At 48.6% G+C, this 18,916-nt stretch overlaps 1 protein-coding gene across 16 annotated transcripts in view; it reads right to left on the bottom strand.

The window, feature by feature from the left end:
• Nucleotides 1–18,916, bottom strand: part of NUMA1 (nuclear mitotic apparatus protein 1) — an 86,750-nt gene that overhangs the window by 39,635 nt on the left and 28,199 nt on the right. For 5 of the 16 annotated variants that reach the window (XM_051822742.3, XM_089330120.1, XM_051822749.3 and 2 more), the window contains exon 1: nt 3,756–4,024. The exons of 5 other annotated variants lie outside the window; for them this stretch is intronic. The gene's annotated coding sequence lies outside the window, so the exon portion shown is untranslated. Of the gene's footprint in view, nt 1–2,609; nt 2,999–3,431; nt 3,628–3,755; nt 4,025–4,245; nt 4,377–4,540; nt 4,792–18,916 lie in introns of those variants that run through there. 6 more of the 16 variants (XM_089330105.1, XM_051822732.3, XM_070074690.2 and 3 more) reach the window with 6 other exon arrangements.

The following is an 18,916-nucleotide window of genomic DNA, read 5'->3' on the forward strand; positions in this document are numbered from 1 at the left end:
ATAGCATCTCCAAGGTGCAGTTTCTATGGAATCAACATTTGCTAATCACCTTTTGTATGCAAGGTGTTGGGAGATAAACAGACACCATTCTTGCCCATAGAGAGCTCAAGAGAAATTAACTCATCCCTTTCATCTCTTGGTCCTTCCTATCCAAGTATACTCTGCTTACCAACCAACCAAAAAGTATTTTCTCAGTTCCTATATTCATTCATCCTCTGCTGGAAGCTGTATGGAAAATGGGAGAGAATGACCTGGTCCCTGCCTTTAAGAGTAAATTAAATAAACATGAAGCACTAATTGGAAGAAAACAAAACTAAATGCTAAATGTAACTAAATGCTAATCATAATTAAGCACTTCCTGAACCTACAAAACTTGCCATGATTCCACCTGTCACACCAATGTCACAATCTTGGAAACAAGCCAACCCACCTGGGCTTTGGTAAAAGCAAGCAAAATAGTTAAGGGAGCTTTCAAGAGGGCAGAGAAGCTAAGGGGCCTACGTGTTTCTCTGACTTGGGTGATTTTCACCAAGTGTGGCTTATCTGTGGGCACCGACTGCTTAGCCCTTGGGGCCAGGCAACGGTGAAGGCACATAGGGCCTCAGCTACTGCACTGCAGTGGGCTCTGCTGGTGGCTGGCCAGCCTGCAGCTCCGAGGGAAGGCTACACCGGCCAAATGCTCATGGGGCTTCTTACAGAAAAATGTCTCTGAGCTATTCAGTAATGAGGGAACCGAGGCTCAGATCACCTTCCCCTCATTACCCTGCTACTGCCTGCAGAACTAGTCTTCTTGACGAAGCCCCGCCCTTCTGTCAGATATCGGACTTGCAACCTACATCTTGCCCTCTCTGAGATTCCACAGCTGAGCTGCTAAAAATGACCTGAGGTTTAACCAACCTCTTTTCTCCATCTCTGAGGCAAAACATACAAGCTTTAATTCCTCCCAGGGGAACCTGTCTCCACTGCTCAAGAAAATGAGTGTCAAGGACTGGTGCCTTCTTCTGTGCTCTCCAGCCCTACAACAGGAGGAATCCAATCCTCAACACTAGGAACTTCTGAAGAACCGTGTCAGCTCAAAGCCCCACAAAGGAGCCAGGGCACCAGGATAAGAGGTGACGGACAGCCCAGCCATTCACTTTCCCCAAGGATATGAATGACTGAGGCTCGGGCCACAACTCATCCTCAGCTTTGGGACTGGACCTTTCAGCAGGCCTTGGAATCCGAGGGCTCCCAGCCACAGCACCATCCACCAACACCCCTACCTACCTCCCAGAAGGCTATGTGATAGTGATGGAAAAAGAAACCCCTGGCCAGCGCTGTGGCTCAATAGACTAATCCTCCGCCTTGAGGCACCGGCACACTGGGTTCTAGTCCCGGTCAGGGTGCCGGATTCTGTCCTGGTTGCCCCTCTTCCAGGCCAGCTCTCTGCTGTGGCCAGGGAGTGCAGTGGAGGATGGCCCAAGTGCGTGGGCCCTGTACCCCATGGGAGACCAGGAGAAGCACCTGGCTCCTGCCATCAGATCAGCGCGGTTCGCTGGCCGCAGCGCGCCGGTCGCGGCAGCCATTGGAGGGTGAACCAACGGCAAAAAGGAAGACCTTCCTCTCTGTCTCTCTCTCACTGTCCACTCTGCCTGTAAAAAAAAAAAAAAAAAAAAAAAAAACTGCAATTGTAGCCCAGAACCACTGGACAGAAGGATCTGCTAAGATCATCCCAACTTGATCAGGCACCCCCACAAACGCTAACACCAAGGAAACAAAGCCCCAGAGTGTAGGCCAGGCCCTCTGAGGGCAGCTTCAGAGCTCCCACCTACCTGGTTCTTGAAGAAAGAAACGCCCCAGAACCCAAACAGAGGTTTTACAGGGTTGACAAGGCACCCTATTGGTTCCCTGGTCTGCAGAAGGAACCAACACACAGAAGCAGCTGCTTATAAACTTGAGGCCTTGCATCGTCTTGACATTTCCCAAGCTGACATAATGTAGTCCCCAACAACAGGACTGACCCCCACACTTAACAATAAGCAGGACAAGGAAAGCAACTTTCTCAAGACACACAGCCACCTGGCCTGCACTCTCTCCGGATCTTAAAGAGTTAAAGCCTAGCCATGGTTTCCTACCAGGGCTGAAACTAATGCAAACCACCTGCTCAGAAGCAAGGAGGAGGACCAGAGGGTCAGGTTCCTGAGCTCTGGGGTCTGTCCTGAAAAAGCTTTCTTTGCAGTAGACCAAAGGACAGGCCAAAGGCCAGAGGGTCTGAGTTGCAGCCTGCCAGCTCCCTTGAGATTGCCTCCCAGCCACTTTACTGCCCGCTTGAACACCAGCCCTACTACAAGATAATACCAAAATGCCCTTTGCTCCCAGAGAGCTACTAAACGGCACTGATCTCTTAGCTTGTGGGCCCTCACCTCCACCATACGCTCATTCTCTTAGTGCTAACTCCTACTCACAAGGAGTTCAGGGCCCAAAGCCCACTCAAGCTCCCACCTCAAAGGGTCTTTCCCAGATTCCCACCCCCCTTTACTCCCCATGGTTCCAAAGACTCACAGCTCACAAAGGAAATGGCTGCCCCATCTGTGTGCCCATGCTCAATAGCAAAATACACCACAACTTACCCTGAGGGCCTGTCTGCCTGCAGCCCTAAGGATTCCATGTTCTGCACCCCTTCCCAAAAGAAACTCCCCTCCACAGAGCGAACACCCTGACTTTGGGGCTCCTCCTTCTCCACTCTGGGATAGGCTGGGAGGCACAGGTAAGCATCCAGCCCCCACCAGCAGGTTACCCAGGAGGACTCCCACATTGGCCAGCCTATCTTACCACAGGCCAGTTTGCCATAAAAAACAGAATAGGAAATACTTCGATGGTACATCCCTCGGCTAGTAGAAGGTAAAAAGCCAAAAGACCAACAGCTCCAAGAGAAGCTAGAGGAAAAAAAAAAAAACCACAGTCTTTTCCACTGTTGGGGAGTCCTGAGTAGACTGGTCCAAGTTCAAAGAGTTTTTCTGCACTCCTGAGGTCTGGGGCAAAGTAGATTGCTGGATGTACTCCCTGTCCCTCTAAAAGGACTAGCTTTGGGCTTAGGCCTCCCCTCCCTTCTCCCCAGCCCACCCCTTTTTGGGAACCTAGAGTTTGGTCCATAGCCCAGAAGCCCTAAAGACAAACAGGAGAGGGACGGCGGGGAAAATCAAGATTTCCTGGCTACTTAAAAGTGACTGGCTGGTACCCTCCCCTTCCCCCGTGCTCTGTAGGGTCCAGATCAGAAGGATGTAGGCAAAAGGGCTGCAATTACGAAGCAGACGCGGAACCTGCGCGCGCGCCCCCCCGGGGCTCACTCCAGCAGTTCTTCAGCACCTGCCCCCGCCACTATGTGCGCACACTCTGATCCCTAAGGCTGACAGAATGAACCTGTTTTCACTGGCCCCCCCTCGCGTACACACCCCGGGCCTCACGCGGGAACGGAGAAGGCCTCTCCTGAGCTGTCTCTCCAGCTCAAGTGCAGGCGCGCCCGCTCTTCCCCTTTGAACAAAAACACGCTGACATCCAGCGGGGGAGAGCGAGGCTGCGCTGCAGGCGCCGGCTCCCGGATGTCGGTGTCTGAGTGTGTTTACTTGCGCTCCCCTTCTCTCCCTCCCCTTCAAGGATGGCGCAGGAAAAGGAGGCGGGGGGGGGGGGGGGAATCCACCCCACCCCCTCGTCCATGTTGGAACAAAAAACCCAGAGAAACAGTGAGGGAGAGAAAGTCTCAGTGCAGGGGGCCTTACCAGATTCCTAAAGCCAAACGTATCTACAGGTTTTAATCCGCCATTAGCATTTAAATCTTGAAAGGAGAGGAGGAGGGGGGCAGTGGAAAGTAACCCCACACACAAAAGAAAAGTTGTTGGTTTTCTTCTCAGTCAGCCTGGCAGGAGCGATCTTCCTGGCTGACAGCCAGCAGTGCGTCACCGCCAGGAGTCTGCTTTCTTTAAAGGCACAGCGAGCTTCCGCAGGCGGCGAGCGGCGAGCGCGCGAGGCCGGGGCCGGGGCCCTGGGCGGGTGGGGGAGGGGCCGCCCCAGAGGAGGGGCCGCGGCGGCGGCGGCGGCGGCGGCAGCGCTGGGTCCACAAACAAGGGAACGGGGCGCCTGGGGGGAGCGGGAGGGGGAGGGGGCACGCGCGGGCAGGCGAAACGACTGAACTGCAGCGGCGGCAGCGGGGGCCAAGCCACACTGGGGCAAACACACACAAAACGTCTCCCAGCGGCCCGCCTGACAAACCTGAGGTCCCCGGACACTCCCCCTTGGCTCTCTGTTCCATCCGAGGCTTAAGGCGGCAGTGACAGCCAGTCCGGCTCCCTGGCCAGCAACGGAAGGGTAGGCCACAGCTGCCCTGCAGATTAGATCAGCCCCTGCAAAGAGGCGAGCAGGGCAGGGTGGAAGACCCGGGAACAGAGGCTCTGAAGAGCAAGCAAGAACGCAGGCCCTTTTCACGGGGGCAGCTTCCTGCTGCTCCAGGTCGGACCGTGTCTAAGCATACACAGGCCGTTCTCTCGCGGCACACAAAGCGCCTCACCTCCTTCCGTGGGCACCGCCTGCTCCGGGACAGGGACGCCCCCCAAGCCCATTCCCCGAGGGTATCTCTCCAGCCCGTACCTTCCGCGTGGCAAGGCCAGGATGCCGCGCTGTGCCCGCTCCTCCCCCTCGGCCACCCAAACAAGAAGCCCAGGCAGATTCTGGCCCCGGAGCGCAGGCCTGCGCTGTCCTGTTCGGGTGGCTGCGTGCTATTGTCGACTGTGGAATGGCCGCCAAAATCCCAGCTGTGCTGCCAGAACCTAATCCCCTGTTCCGCTGAGCTTTGTGGGGAGGGGCTGAGGGGCCAAGGCACGGGATTTGAGTGCGGCAGGCACTGGCTGGAGCCCTTAACAGACACGGCACTGGGACCCATGGGCAGAGTCTACAGTCCGTCTCTCCTACACGGCGGCACAGAAAAGATGTCTGACTCTGAGCAGACAAAACCGCAGCGTTTCCACCCACACAACAGAGACCCTCAGCCTGCTAGAGAAACCCATTAGCTAGGTAACAGGAACCCGGTCCTCTTACATCACATCTTTTGAGTATCTACCATGCACAAGGCAGTGCTATAACAGGGCATTGCAGAGAATAAACAAAAATGAATCAAACCTAGCATTTCTGCTGAGGTAGTCGAAGATGAGAAATATAATTTGAAAGTTATGTTTCAAGACTGTAAATGCTAACTCCAAAAGATGCATGGAAACATTGTAACGAGTTGTTGAGTAAGTAAGGTTTTACAAAATGAAGTAATACTGTGATTTAGATCCTGAAACACACAGACAGAGATGCCCCCAATAGAAACGGAGGGGCTGGGGGAACAGAAAGCAGAGAGGACTGTGGAATAGGTTTGAAGGATGAGCTAAGGTTAAAGAGCTAGAGAATCCTGGGCTTCAAGCCAAATAAAGGTTTGGCGGTTTATTTAGTTGTTTGTTTTTAACACAGAGCTGTGGTGGGAGAACTGTGCTCCAAGTTTCTTCTGATGTATAAAATAAAGACTGGCAGCAAGGAGCTGAGGCAGGAGGTTGCCACAATAGGAAGAACAGAGCAAGGAGGGCAGCCCAGAGAATGGAAAGAATGTGAGAGACTACTCAGGACTGCACAGGAGGATGTGTGAGGGCTGACATCAGAATTAACCTGAAGGGATGAGGAGGGGTCACAGCAAGAGAGAAAACAGGTCTAACAGCAGCCGGTGCTGAGAGGGCCTAATGTGTACTGGCTAGTTAACCCTAATGAAGCAGGTACTCTGACCACCCAACTCTAGAGCTGAGGAAACAGCCACAGAGTGAGTGAATGGCAGAACACTCCACCACTTGATGCTAATTATGGAACACTGGCCAGTAACCTCTGAGCCTTAGTATTCCTATTTGTAAAACAGAGACAAAGACAACTCCTTTGGGGCAGGCGTTTGGCACAGCGGTTACACGCCTGCATCCCATATCAGAGTGCCTAGCTGAGTCCATTTTCCTGCTAATGGACACCCTGGGAGGCAGCAGATAATGTCTCAGTAAGTATCTGGGTCTCTGCCACCTACATGAGAACCCCAAAGTGAATTCTGGGTTTCTGGCCTTGGCCAGGCCCATGCCTGGCTATTGTGGGCATCTGGGGAGTGAACCAACAGATGGAAGTTTTATCTTCCTGCATTTCAAATAAAATGAAAATACACAAATTTACATATTTTAAAAGACACCTCCATTATAAGATGATGATTAATTCAGTAACATCTATAAGGTACCCAACACAGTGCCTAGTACATAAGCACAAGATGGGTGCTTCACAGAGATGGGCTCCTATTTGGCATTTTGCTCCCTGGCAGCAAGGTTTCCAAGCAGAATTTGGCTCATCTTTTGGTGGGAAGCTAGGGAAGGTGCTCCTCCTAGAGGAGGCTGGATCCTCCGGATGCCTGCATTCTTCCTACCAGAATGCCTATCCAGATTTCACATTAGGATCCAGCTCAATCCCAAATCTCCTCAAATATTAAGCATGGAGCAGTGGTTATCTTGGCAAAGGAGTTAGGTTGTGAGGGAGATTCACTTGAGGACTTTCTACACTGGATGTTTATGTTTGGTCATTTTTATTACAAATTTTATGTATTTATTTTCATTTTATTTGAAAAGCAGAAAAAGAGAAATCTCCTATCCATTGGTTCCTTCTTCAAATGCCTAAAACAGCCAGGACTGGACCAAGCTAAAGCTGGAAGCGTAGAACTTAATCTGTCTTCTACATGGGTGGCAGGAACCCACCCTTTCCCAGGGTTTGCGTTAGCAAGAAGCTGGATCAGAAATGGAGCTGGGACTCAAACCTAGGCACTTAAACACAGAATGCAGGCTCCCCAAGTGGCATCTGAACCACTGAATGAAATGCCTGTTCTGAATTAATTTTTAAAAAAGATTTATTCATTTGAAAGTCAGAGTTACACAGAGAGGAGAGACAGAGAGAGAGGTAAAGACAGAGTGGTCTTCCATTCACTGGTTCACTCCCCAGATGGCTGCAACAGCCAGAGCTGTACCGATACGAAGCCAGGAGCCAGGAGCTTCTTCCAGGACTCCCAGGCGGGTGCAGGGGCCCAAGACTTGGGCCATCTTCTACTGTTTTCTCAGGCCACAGCAGAGAGCTGGATTGGAAGAGGAGCAGCTGGGACTAGAACCGGCGCCCATATGGGATGCCGGCACTTCAGGCCAGGGCTTTAACCTGCTGCGCCACAGCACCGGCCCCTCTGAATTAATTTTTAATAACAATGTATTACTCTGGTGATGAGAAAGAGTATCTACATAGGCACTTGGGCTACCTTCCGTGTACATGCATGAAAATCTTGTCTTCACACCTACGAAGTGAATTTCTCAAGGGCATAACCAGCTCCATCTCTCTCTGTGATCCCCCACAGTACCTAGCACATTAGAACTCCTCAAATCTGTTCCAAAGAACTACATCAGGATGGCAGGTTTCCAAATTCAACACACACACACCCCCACACCCGCCACAAGAAAATGACTGTGAGTGGGAGGGATAAGGTGGGGATGAGGGCAGGGGTCAGACCAAGGCCTATTGCTGTAGAACTTCCCTATCACTCCCGTACTTCTCCTAGGGCCTACAGCCTCCTCCAAGGGGTTCATTTGTAATATATGGTTAGCAATTACTGTTAGTAGAAAGGGAGTTCCTATTCAAAGCAGCACTACAAAAACAAAAGCAAAGCAAATACCAAAATTTTTATAGAAAAAACAAAGTGGACATACTCCAGGAGAGAACTGATCCTGTACCTCAAGAAACACAAGAGGTCTCCCTGCCCTACCTTGCTCTAACCTCAAGGCAACAGCTGCTAGCTGTGCAGCCTCAGAAGGGATGAGTCTCCTCTGGAACTTCTGTGAGAAGTTGCCAAGCTTCTGAGCCAGCACTTCCAGACAGCACAGGGAGCCAGGCCAGTTTCTCCAGCCCCTCCTCCTCCCCTCTGCTCACAGTCCAGACAGGCAGCAGGCAGGCCACATGGCTCCATTCCTGATTCCTCAAGCTTCCCCTCATTGTCCTTAGTAGGCGGGCTAGCAGTAGCAAAATCATTTGTTTAAAAAAGAAAAGGAATTAAAGAAAGAAAAGAAAATGGCTAACAATTCAGGTGCTGGAGGCTGGAAGTTGGCTGAGATCCAGGGATTGGCTAATAGCACTCAGGGTATTTCAAAGGTCTGATAATGTTCTGTCTCTGGCACTGGACAGTGTATATGTGACCCAGCAGTGAGCACCCTGGTTGGGATGCGCATCCCATATAGATTCTGGCTCCCAATCCAGCTTCCTGCTGATGCAGACCCTGGGAGGCAGCAGTAATCGTTCAAGTACTTCAGTTCCTGCCACTGACAATGTGAGAAACCTGATTCAATTTGTGTTTTTCCTGGTTTCAACTCCCAGGCCAGGCAAGCATTTGGGGAATGAACCAGATGAGATCTCTTTCTCTCTCTCTCTCTCTCTCTCTCTCTCTCTCTCTCTCTCTAACAAAAAGAAAAAAAAAAAAGAGGGAGAGAGAGAATGAGAGGAAGAGAGTGAAATAGAGAAAGCTTTCAACTGTAAATGTTAATTTTTAATGTATATTACCATCTTTTTAAAGTTTCAAACAGGGCTAGCACTGTGGTTTAGCAGGTAAAGCTGCTGCCTGCAGTGCTGGCATCCTATATGGGTGCCGGTTCAAGTCCCAGCCACTCTACTTCCAATCTAGCTCTCTGCTGTGGCCTGGGAAAGCAGTAGAGGATGGTGCAAGTGCTTCGGTCTCTGCAACCATGAGGGAGACCCGAAGGAGGCTCCTGGCTCCTAGCTTCAGATTGTTACAGCTCTGGCTGTTGCGGCCATCTGGGGAGCAAACCAGTGGAGGAAGACACCTCTCTCTCTGTGCCTCTGCCTCTCTGTAACTCTGTCATTCAAATAAATAAATAAATCTTTTTTAAAAATTAAAAAAAAATAAAGTTTCAAATGACGATTAGGAGAGAACAATTCCCCTGAACTCTCCAGAAATGGGATGATTCTAACACAGATAATTAGCCTGGCATTCAAGCTCTTCTAGGACTTGGCTCCAGTTTTACCTTCTAGAGCCATTTATGCCCTTACCCAAGCCTAGGCAGATCTATAAAGTTATAGAGGGTCCTGAGAATTAGACGAGATGACCATGTAAAGGACTGGCTCTAGGGACAGACCCAACTGGGCTCAAATTTTGGCTCCAATACTTACTAGCATGTGACCTTAGGCAAATTATTCAATCTTTCTAATACTGAGTTTTCTTTTCTGTAAAATAGGAATAATCATAGTATTTACCTCATTGGGTTATTGTGAGGATTAAACAAAATAAAGCACGGGAAGTGTTTAGCATAGTGCCTTACGCATAGTAAGTGCTCATTAAGTGCTAGCTATTAATTACAAGAGTAACAGCAACGACAATAATGATAGTCTTTAGGTAATTATAATGCCAGGACATCAAGTGGCAGAGAAATGACTAGAAGGCTAAGTTACATAGAGCAATTTTAAAGATGAGGAAATCTGAGGCTGAGGAATCAAGTGACTTACTTACATGACTGAGTCACATAAGTAGTGACTTGTCTATTATCTCCCTACATTATTCTCAACTGCTCTTAAGCAGGCAACCACTGGATGAATGAACAAAAGCTAGCACACTCTCAGCGGCTCAAAGAAGCCTTGTACTTCTACTTCCTCATAAAAACCATCTTTTTAATCAAAACACTCAAACAGTTCTAATTTCAAAAGTCATCACTAAAGACTTTTTTGATGAGGATACAAGAACTTTACAAACATTAAAGGACCAAAACTCCTCTGCAGAAACTTAAAGAGAAGGATTCTGCGAGGAGGGGCGCTGGAGACACTCAGGCTGCTGGCTGCGGGAAGGACTGTGTCAGAAGCCTGACCTCCATCTTAGCCACCTTGCCCTATTCTCCCTCTCCTGGGGGTAGAGGCTGATTAGTGAGTCAGTGTTGGTAAGCTTGGGGTTTCCTGGGGAGAAGCAGAGGGCAAATCAAAACCCAGAGAGGATTCACTATAACATCTAAGAGGCCCCCTCAGTGCTCCCACAAGAAGGTCCTTCTGCAAACCACCTTAAGAACCCGTTCACCCTGTTTCATTGTCACAGAGGAGGAAAATGGCTCTGTCCTGACAGGCAACACATACAGCGCAATGCTTGCACACAAGTGCAGAACTGATGATAAGAGAGGCAAAAGAAACTGAAAGAAGGGGAAACAGTGTTACTGTAAAGATTTGTAACTCCTGGAGACAGCCTCCTCAGTGGGAGAAAACACACTCCATCCACTGCTTAAAGCCCCTGGAGGTGAGTTCTGGGTCCCTCACTAATTAGTCACGTGGCTTAAGGCGAGTCACTTGCCCTGGCTTGAATCTCATCGAAAGAAGGGGATTGGGTTAGATCATAACTTTTTTTTTTCTTTTTTCTTTTTTTGACAGGCAGAGTGGACAGTGTGAGAGAGAGAGAGAGAGAGAGAGAGAGAGAGGTCTTCCTTTTGCCGTTGGTTCACCCTCCAATGGCCGCCGCGGCCTGCGCGCTGCGGCCGGCGCACCGCACTGATCCAATGGCAGGAGCCAGGAGCCAGGTGCTTCTCCTGGTCTCCCATGGGGTGCAGGGCCCAAGCACCTGGACCATCCTCCACTGCACTCCCTGGCCACAGCAGAGGGCTGGCCTGGAAGAGGGGCAACCGGGACAGAATCCGGCTCCCCGACCGGGACTAGAACCTGGTGTGCCGGCGCCACTAAGCGGAGGATTAGCCTAGTGAGCCGCGGCGCCGGCGATCATAACTAAAGTATCTTTCTACCTCCAAAAATGCCCAAAATTCTTCTGCAAGATAGCATTAAACACCCCTACCCATCCCCACCGCCAGCATGCCACACCACCTCAGCTGTCACCACTGTTGCCACAGAACTAATCTCAGAGCTCAGTCAAAGCATCACTGGTTACAGTTTCCATTCGAAAGAATTAGCAAATGAGTCCCAGTCCCTTGCCGGCGCCACGGCTCACTAGGCTAATCTTCCGCCTTGCGGCGCCGGAAAACCAGGTTCTAGTCCCTGTCGGGGCGCCAGATTCTGTCCTGGTTGCCCCTCTTCCAGGCCAGCTCTCTGCTGTGACCAGGGAGTGCAGTGGAGGATGGCCCAAGTGCTTGGGCCCTGCACCCCATGGGAGACCAGGAGAAGTACCTGGCTCCTGCCATCGGATCAGCAAGGTGCACCGGCCGCAGCGTGCCAGCCACGGCAGCCATTGGAGGGTGAACCAACGGCAAAGGAAGACCTTTCTCTGTCTCTCTCTCTCACTGTCCACTCTGCCTGTCAAAAAAAAAAAAAAAAAAAAAGAGTCCCAGTCCCAAAGTGAGGCACATGTGGGTGCTTTGTCCATACTCACATGAAAGGAGGGGACTCTTGGAAACCAGCAGTTCTGAGCATAGCATTCCATGGAAGGTGCCTGGAGCTGTACTTGGGCATTACAAGGTAGCCTTTCATATAGAAAAGCCATAAAGTGCGTTTTTAAACTACACCCGTGTAAAGAAAAGTAGCTCTCTATACCTCCCTCTCAGACCCTACACAGTGCTGAGACCCCTGTCTGTCTTGTTCCAAGTCTACTTCTTCTACCACACCAGAACACCTTTCACCACGGATAGAAATAAACACCACAACTATTAACGGGGCAGATTCTAAATAGGAAGCTAGATTGACTACAGAGCCCAACATGTTCATATGCTGCTGCTGAGTGAAGTAAGCAGCCTCCACGTCAACGTGAGCATGATAAAACAAAACCCACACATCTGAACAGACTTCAAGAATTTAAGGAAGGCTTGTCTCTCATCTCAATTAATCTTCCCAAAGAATCCTGAGAGGCGAGCATGTTTATTCCAATTTTATAGATTAGGACTCAGTAAGAAGAAAATACCTGCCCCAAGGTTGATAGCCCAGGTGGCAGAGCCAGAAGTCTAACTCAAGTCCTCTAAATCCACTGTTCTCTCTAGCACATCTCAGCTACCACCTAGATCTTTCTCTTCAAAGTAGGCATTCAAATTTCACACTGTCCCCGCCAAAGGTCATGAAAAGACCTTTCGATGACAGTGCAGGCGTTACTGCCCCCATTTTAAAGATGTTAAATTACCTGATCATCATGAGCTACATCCATCTCTAAAAAGTACAAAATTCCACACATGCAGTCTTCCTAATAACAGAAACTTCTCCCTTGTAGAGCTAAGTTTTTCTTCCTTGGAATGTAAATTCTCCAAACTACGTAAGATCTGCTACTCTTTACTAAGAATTAATGACCCTTTTGTCAGAGATATTCAACTGTAAACATGAAATGAACACTTCTACCATACTATGCTGGTGAAATAAAGATGAATTACACAGTCTTATTCTTTTTTTTAGACTTGCACAATCTTTAAACTGAAGTTTATAGTCCTGTGGAGAAGCAAACACAACTATAACCATAAAGAACACGGGCTTGGGGGTGCTGTAAGGAAGGTGAGGTAATAAGGGCAAGACCAGTGCAGACCAACACACAGAGACTAACTAAAGAGCAGTGAGCCTTAAATTCATAATACATATTTTCCATAAATTTTTTAAAAATACTTGTTTATTTTTAAGGCAGAGAAAGAGAGAAGGGAAGGTTGGGGGACAAAGACAGAGATGGATCTTCCACCTGCTGATTCAAACACCTGCAACAGCTAGGGCTGGGTCAATAAGATGCTGAGAGCCAGGAACTTTATCCAGGTCTCCCACATGGGTGGCAGGGGCCCAAGCACTGGAGCTGTCTTCCACTGCTTTTCCAGATGCATTAGCAGGGAGCTGGAGCAGAAGTAAAGTAGCCAGAACTCTATCCAGCACCTGATGTGAGATGCTGGTGTCCCAAGTGGTAGCTTAATCCGCTGTGCCACAATGACCGCCTCCCTGATACGCATGCATTTCAAAACACTTTGCACCAAAATAAACTTATTTTTTATTCCATTTTCCATACACATTCTGGTGACCTCTTATACTTTTCCTTTTAGTTCCTGCTGCTTCTGCCATGGCAAAGCAGTTTTATCTCTACCACTATAACCGGCACCTAACTCTGTTTTCTACTTCTGGACTCAATGTTGTGCCAGAGTCATCTTTTCATAAAGCACACCTAGTACTTCATACTTCTCTCCAGACACATCATAGCTTTTCTAATAATACGCATTTTCCACAAACTTTTTTGAAGACTCCCCCTTTGTGTATAAGGATTTCACATTTTTGCACCAAATAAAATACATTTTTTTTTCTTTGACAGGCAGAGTGGACAGTGAGAGAGAGAGACAGAGAGAAAGGTCTTCCTTTGCTGTTGCTTCACCCCTCAATGGCCGCCGCGGCCGGCGCACCACACTGATCCGAAGGCAGGAGCCAAGTGCTTATCCTGGTCTCCCATGGGGTGCAGGGCCCAAGCACTTGGGCCATCCTCCACTGCACTCCCGGGCCACAGCAGAGAGCTGGCCTGGAAGAGGGGCAACCGGGACAGAATCCGGCGCCCTGACCGGGACTAGAACCCGGTGTGCCGGCGCTGCAAGGCGGAGGATTAGCCTACTGAGCCGCGGTGCCGACCCAAATAAAATACTTTTAATCCCATTTTCCATAAACCTTCTGACATATCCTCATATTTAAAAGGCACTACAGAGGTGACCCCAATTCTTTAAGCATATAGGGGAGTGGAGAAGGTGGGGCACTGAAGAGATCTCTAAGGTTCTTGCTTTGGTGAAAAGAATTTAGAACAGAAAAAAAGAAGGTATTGGTTTAGAGGAGCCAGGAGGTACTAACCCAGGATTCGATGGTAGAGAAAGCTTTACCAAGAAATAACACCTAAGGTAGATACTTAAGCAGGAGTTGGATGAGGAGGGCTTCATCCAAAGTTAAAAGAACACATTCTAGGCAGAGAAGGCAGCATGTGCACAGCCAGAGCATATTACACTCAAGCTATGGTATGCAACTTAAAGGAGCCACAAATGATAAAGATAAGCAGTACTAAATTGTGAGGCACTGCATCTTGCTAATGAATTCAGATTTTATTCTGTAGGTGATGGAAGCTAATCAAAGTTTCCACAAGGAAGGGGTAAAGGAGAGCAACATGATCAGAGCTAAGTTTCAGAAAGGTAACTACATGAAGCACAGACTGGAACGGGAAGAAACAAGAGGAAGGAGCTGGGGCCAGTGCTGTGGTGCAGTAGGTTAATCCTTTGCCTGCTGTGCCGGCATCCCACATGGGTGCTGGTTCTAGTCCTGGCTTCTCCTCTTCTGATTCAGCTCTCTGCTATGGCCTGGGAAAGCAATGGAAGATGGCCCAAGTCCGTGGGCTCATGCACTCACTTGGGAGACCCGGAAGAGGTTCCTGGCTTTGGATCGGTTCAGCTCCAGCTGTTGCAGTCATTTGGGGAGTGAACCAGCAGATGGAAGACCTTTCTTTCTGTCTCTCCCTCTCACCATCTGTAACTCTGCCTCTCAAGTAAATAAAAAGTCTTTTATAAATAAATAAATAAATAAATAAATAAAAAAGAGGAAGGAGCCATATGGCTAAAAGTATGAGGTCTGCAGATAAGACAGCCTTATTTCAAACTGTGGCTCCAAAGCTTAACAACTGTGCAACCTTTGGCAAGTTATTTAACCTCTCTGTCCCCTCAGTTTCCCCATCTGTAAAATGGGAATAATATTTTTGTTAATTCCTTATATCAACTGTGTGAGAAAGTAACAAAAATAGTATATGTAATGTATTTAACACAATACTTGGTACAGAGATAAATGCTAGCTGCTATTACAAGCCAAATACTCATTAGCCGAAAGGTCATCCTTATGGTCTAGGGTAGGGTCACACTTATTTATTAGTCCTATAAAGACTTGGTGTATTCACTTGCAATTGAAATGTGTTCATCTTCCACCAAGGCCTCCTCCTTAAACAGCTGTGGGCAGTAGCATTAAGAGAAGAAGTAAAAGGCTTTGGGAGTCAAGTCAGCACTGTGGCAGACCAGGTTAAGCTGCCGCCTGCAATGCCAGCATTCCATATTGGCACCAGTTGGTGTCCTGGCTGCTTCATTTCCAATCCAGCTCCCTGCTAATGCACCTGGGAAAGCAGCAGAAGATGGCCCACATGCTTGGGCCCCTGCACCTTTGTGGGAGACCTAGATGAAACTCCTGGCTTTTGGCTGCTGGCTTTGTTGCAGCCTTTTGGGGAGTGAACTAGCATATAGAAGATCTCTATTTCTCTCTCCCTCTCTCTGTTTAACTCTCCTTTTCAAATAAATAAAATCTTTAAAAAAAAAAAAAAAAAAAAAAAAAAAGCTGTGGGAGAAAGCCCAGATCTCTGGGGATTCACTTTTGGTCCTTAATACTATTTGCATTTGGGGAGGAGAAAACCAGTGACCACACCAATGTCAATAACAACAAGAAATGGGTAAGAGGGTGGATTTGGGGATCACTCTTCATTTTTTCTCCTTACTTCGGTTTTATATCACTTACTGCTTGGGATTCTGCTTCCCTCGCCAAAAATGACTGGAATTTGTATGTGTTCTTTACAGTGACAAAATGTTTCTCCTTTACAAGTATTTCACATGATCCTAACAATAGCTCTGCGAGGTACATGTTACTATTTTCACTTTAACAACAAGAGTGAAGTTCGGAAAAGTTAAGTATCTTGCCCAAGGTCACACAGCTAAAAAGCAACAGAATCACCACGTAACTCTGGTCTTCCAGCTCCAAATCTGCAGCAGACTCTTCCCAAGACAACCAGGAGCCACCCACTTAGGAACTTAGAGTCACCGTCCCCACATACAGTTTTAGTACACTGAAAAAGCAAATAGCAAGAGAAAGCATTTGGAGAAGGGATGAAAGGTATGCTGGGAAGGCTCTGTCTCTCGATAGGAACTCTAGTTACATATGTGCATGCACGCTGGAAAGTCATCGAGCTGCACACTTCATGTACTTTTCTGCACTATGTTATACTAAACAATAACAAGCAAAATTAAGACAGAGACTAATCACAACTCAGGAGCACTAAACTGAAGCTTTCAGGGTTACCCACACATCTACCTGATTTCTCAAACAGAAGTTACATATAGGACAGGATGTCTACCAGTTAAGTAAGGGCACACAATATTCTTGCCCACTAAAATAACACATCAACATGGGGCCAGCACTGTGGCATAGCAGGGAAAGCCACTGCCTGCAGTGCTGGCATCCCACATGGGTGCTGATTCGAGACCTGGCTGCTCCACTTCCAATCCAGCTCTCTGCTATGGCCTGGGAAAGCATTAAAAGATGGCCCAAGTCCTTAGGCCCCTGTACCCACATGGGAGACCTGGAAAAAGCTCCTGGCTTCAGATCGGCACAGCTCTGGCAGTTGCGGCCATCTGGGGAGTAAACCAGCAGATGGAAGACCTCTTTCCCTCTCGCTCTCCCTCTCGCTCTCCCTCTCCCTCTCCCTGCCTCTCCTTCTCTCTCTGTGTAACTGTGACTTTCAAGTAAAATAACTAAATCTTAAACACACACACACACACACACACACATCAACTCACTTCTCCCCATCCAGAATATCTTGATGATACGATTCAATGTAATAGGATTGGAAACAAAGGAAGCCCAAAAAGGGCCAAGATTTTAGGTAATGAAAAAAAGTTGAAGGGTTGGCATCCGTGGCCCAATAGAGTAAGCACCATTTGTGGTGCCAGCACCTCATACTGGAGCACCGGCTGGAGTCCAGTCTGCTAAGCATGCTATCCGATCAATCCACTGCTGATGTGCCTGGGAAAGCAGCAGAGGATGGCCCAAATACCTGGACCCCTGCAACCCACATGGGAGACCCAGACAGAGTTCCTGGCCCCTGGCTTTGGCATAACCCAGCCCCAGTTGTTGTGGCCCTTTGGGGAATGAGCTGGCAGAAGGAATATCAATCTTTCTTTGTCTATCGCTCTCTTTCCCAACTTCCCTCGCTCTCTGTCACTCTGCCTTCAAACAAGTAAGTCTTTTTTTAAAAAGTTCATAAAGGAGCCAGCACTGTGGCTCAGTAGGTTAATCCTCTGCCTTCGGTGCCAGTATTCCATATGGGCACCGGGTTCTAGTCCTGGCTGCTCCTCTTCCAATCCAGCTCTCTGCTGAGGCCTGGGAAAGCAGTAGGTGGCCTAAGTCCTTGGACCCCTGCACCTGTGTGGGAGACCCAGACAGAGTTCCTGGCTCCTGGCTTCAGATTGACACAGCTTTGGCCACTGAGGCGTGAACCAGCAGATGGAAGACCTTTCTCTCTGTCTCTCCCTCACTGTCTGTAACTCTGTCAAATAAATAAATAAAATCTTAAGAAAAAAAAAGTTCATAGAAAATGCATACTGCAAAAAAAAAAAACTGCATGGATTTCAAAATTTAAAATTTATTTATTTGAAGAGCACAGTTACAGAGAGAGAGAATGAAGAGAAACAAACACAGAGCATGAGATCTTCCACCTGCTGGTTCATTCCCCAAATGGCTACAACGGCCAGAGTAGGGCTGATCTGAAGCCAAGAGTCAGGAGTTTCTCCCAGGTCACCCATGTGGGTGCAGGAGCCCAAGCACTTGAACCATCTTCCACTGCTTTTCCAGGCTCATTAGCAGGGAGCTGGCTAGGAAGTGGAGCAGCTGGAACTTGAACTGGCGCCCAAATGGGATGCCAACGCCACAGGTGGTGGCTTTATCTGCTACACCATGGTGCCAGCCCCCAAAATATTTTTTTAAAATTGTTGTTGAAAAGTAGAACTATGGGGCCGGTGCTGTGGTATAGCAGGTAAAGCCATACCTTGCAGTACTGACATCCCATAGGACTCCAGTTCAAGTCCCAGCTGCTCCACTTCTGATCCAGCTCTTTGCTACAGAATAGGAAAGCAGTAGAAGATGGCCCAAGTCTTTGGGCCCTTGCACCCACATGGGAGACCCAGAAGAAGCTCCTGGTTTTGGATTGGCCCAGCCTCAGCCATTGCAGCCATATGGGGAGTGAACCAGCAGATGGAAGACCTCTCTTTCTTTCTCTCTCTCTCTCTCTCTCTCTCTTTCCCTGCCTCAGCCTCTCTGTAACTCTGCATTTCAAATAAATAATAAATAAATCTTAAAAAGAAATAAAGAAAAGTAGAACTAGGCTATACCATCAATGCTCAACTTCAGAGATAAGAAAAATGTGGGGGCTGGTGCTGTGGTGTAGTGGGTAAAGCTGCAGTGCCGGCATCCCATATGGGTGCCAGTTCGAGTCCCAGCCACTCCACTTCCGATCCAGTTTCCTGCTATAGCCTGGGAAAGCAGTAGAAGATGGCCCAAGTCCTTGGGCCCCTGCACCCGTGTGGGAGACCCAGAAGATGCTCCTGGCTCCGAATCAGCAGAGCTCCGGCCACTGCAGCCATCTGGGGAGTGAACCAGCGGATGGAAGACCTCTCTCTCTCTCTCTCTCTCTCTCTCTCTCTCTCCCTCCCTCCCTCCCTCCCTCTTCTCTCTCTGTGTAACTCTGACTTTCAAATATATAAATAAATGGAAGGAAGGAAGGAAGGAAGGAAGGACGGACAGGACGGAGGGAGGGAGGGAAATGTGGAAGGGCTAGCATTGTGGCATAACAGGTAAATGTGCTGTCTGTGATATCAGCATCCCAAATGGGCGCAGGTTCGATTTCCTGCTGTTCCACTTCTGATTCAGCTCCTCATTAATGTACCTAGGAAAGTAGCAGAGGATGGCCTAAGAGTTTGGGCCCCTGCACCCATGTAGAAGACCAGGAAGAAGCTCCCAGTTCATGACATCGGACTGACCCAGCCCAAGCCGTGTGGCCATTTGAGAGAGAAGTGAATCAGTGGGTGGAAGATCTCTCTCTCTCTCTGTCTCTCCCTTTCTCTCTGTAACTCTGCCTTTC

The sequence above is a fragment of the Oryctolagus cuniculus genome, chromosome 1, assembly GCF_051225735.1.
Source record: "Oryctolagus cuniculus isolate XC-2025 breed Fujian yellow rabbit chromosome 1, ASM5122573v1, whole genome shotgun sequence".
Taxonomy (NCBI): Eukaryota; Metazoa; Chordata; class Mammalia; order Lagomorpha; family Leporidae; genus Oryctolagus; species Oryctolagus cuniculus.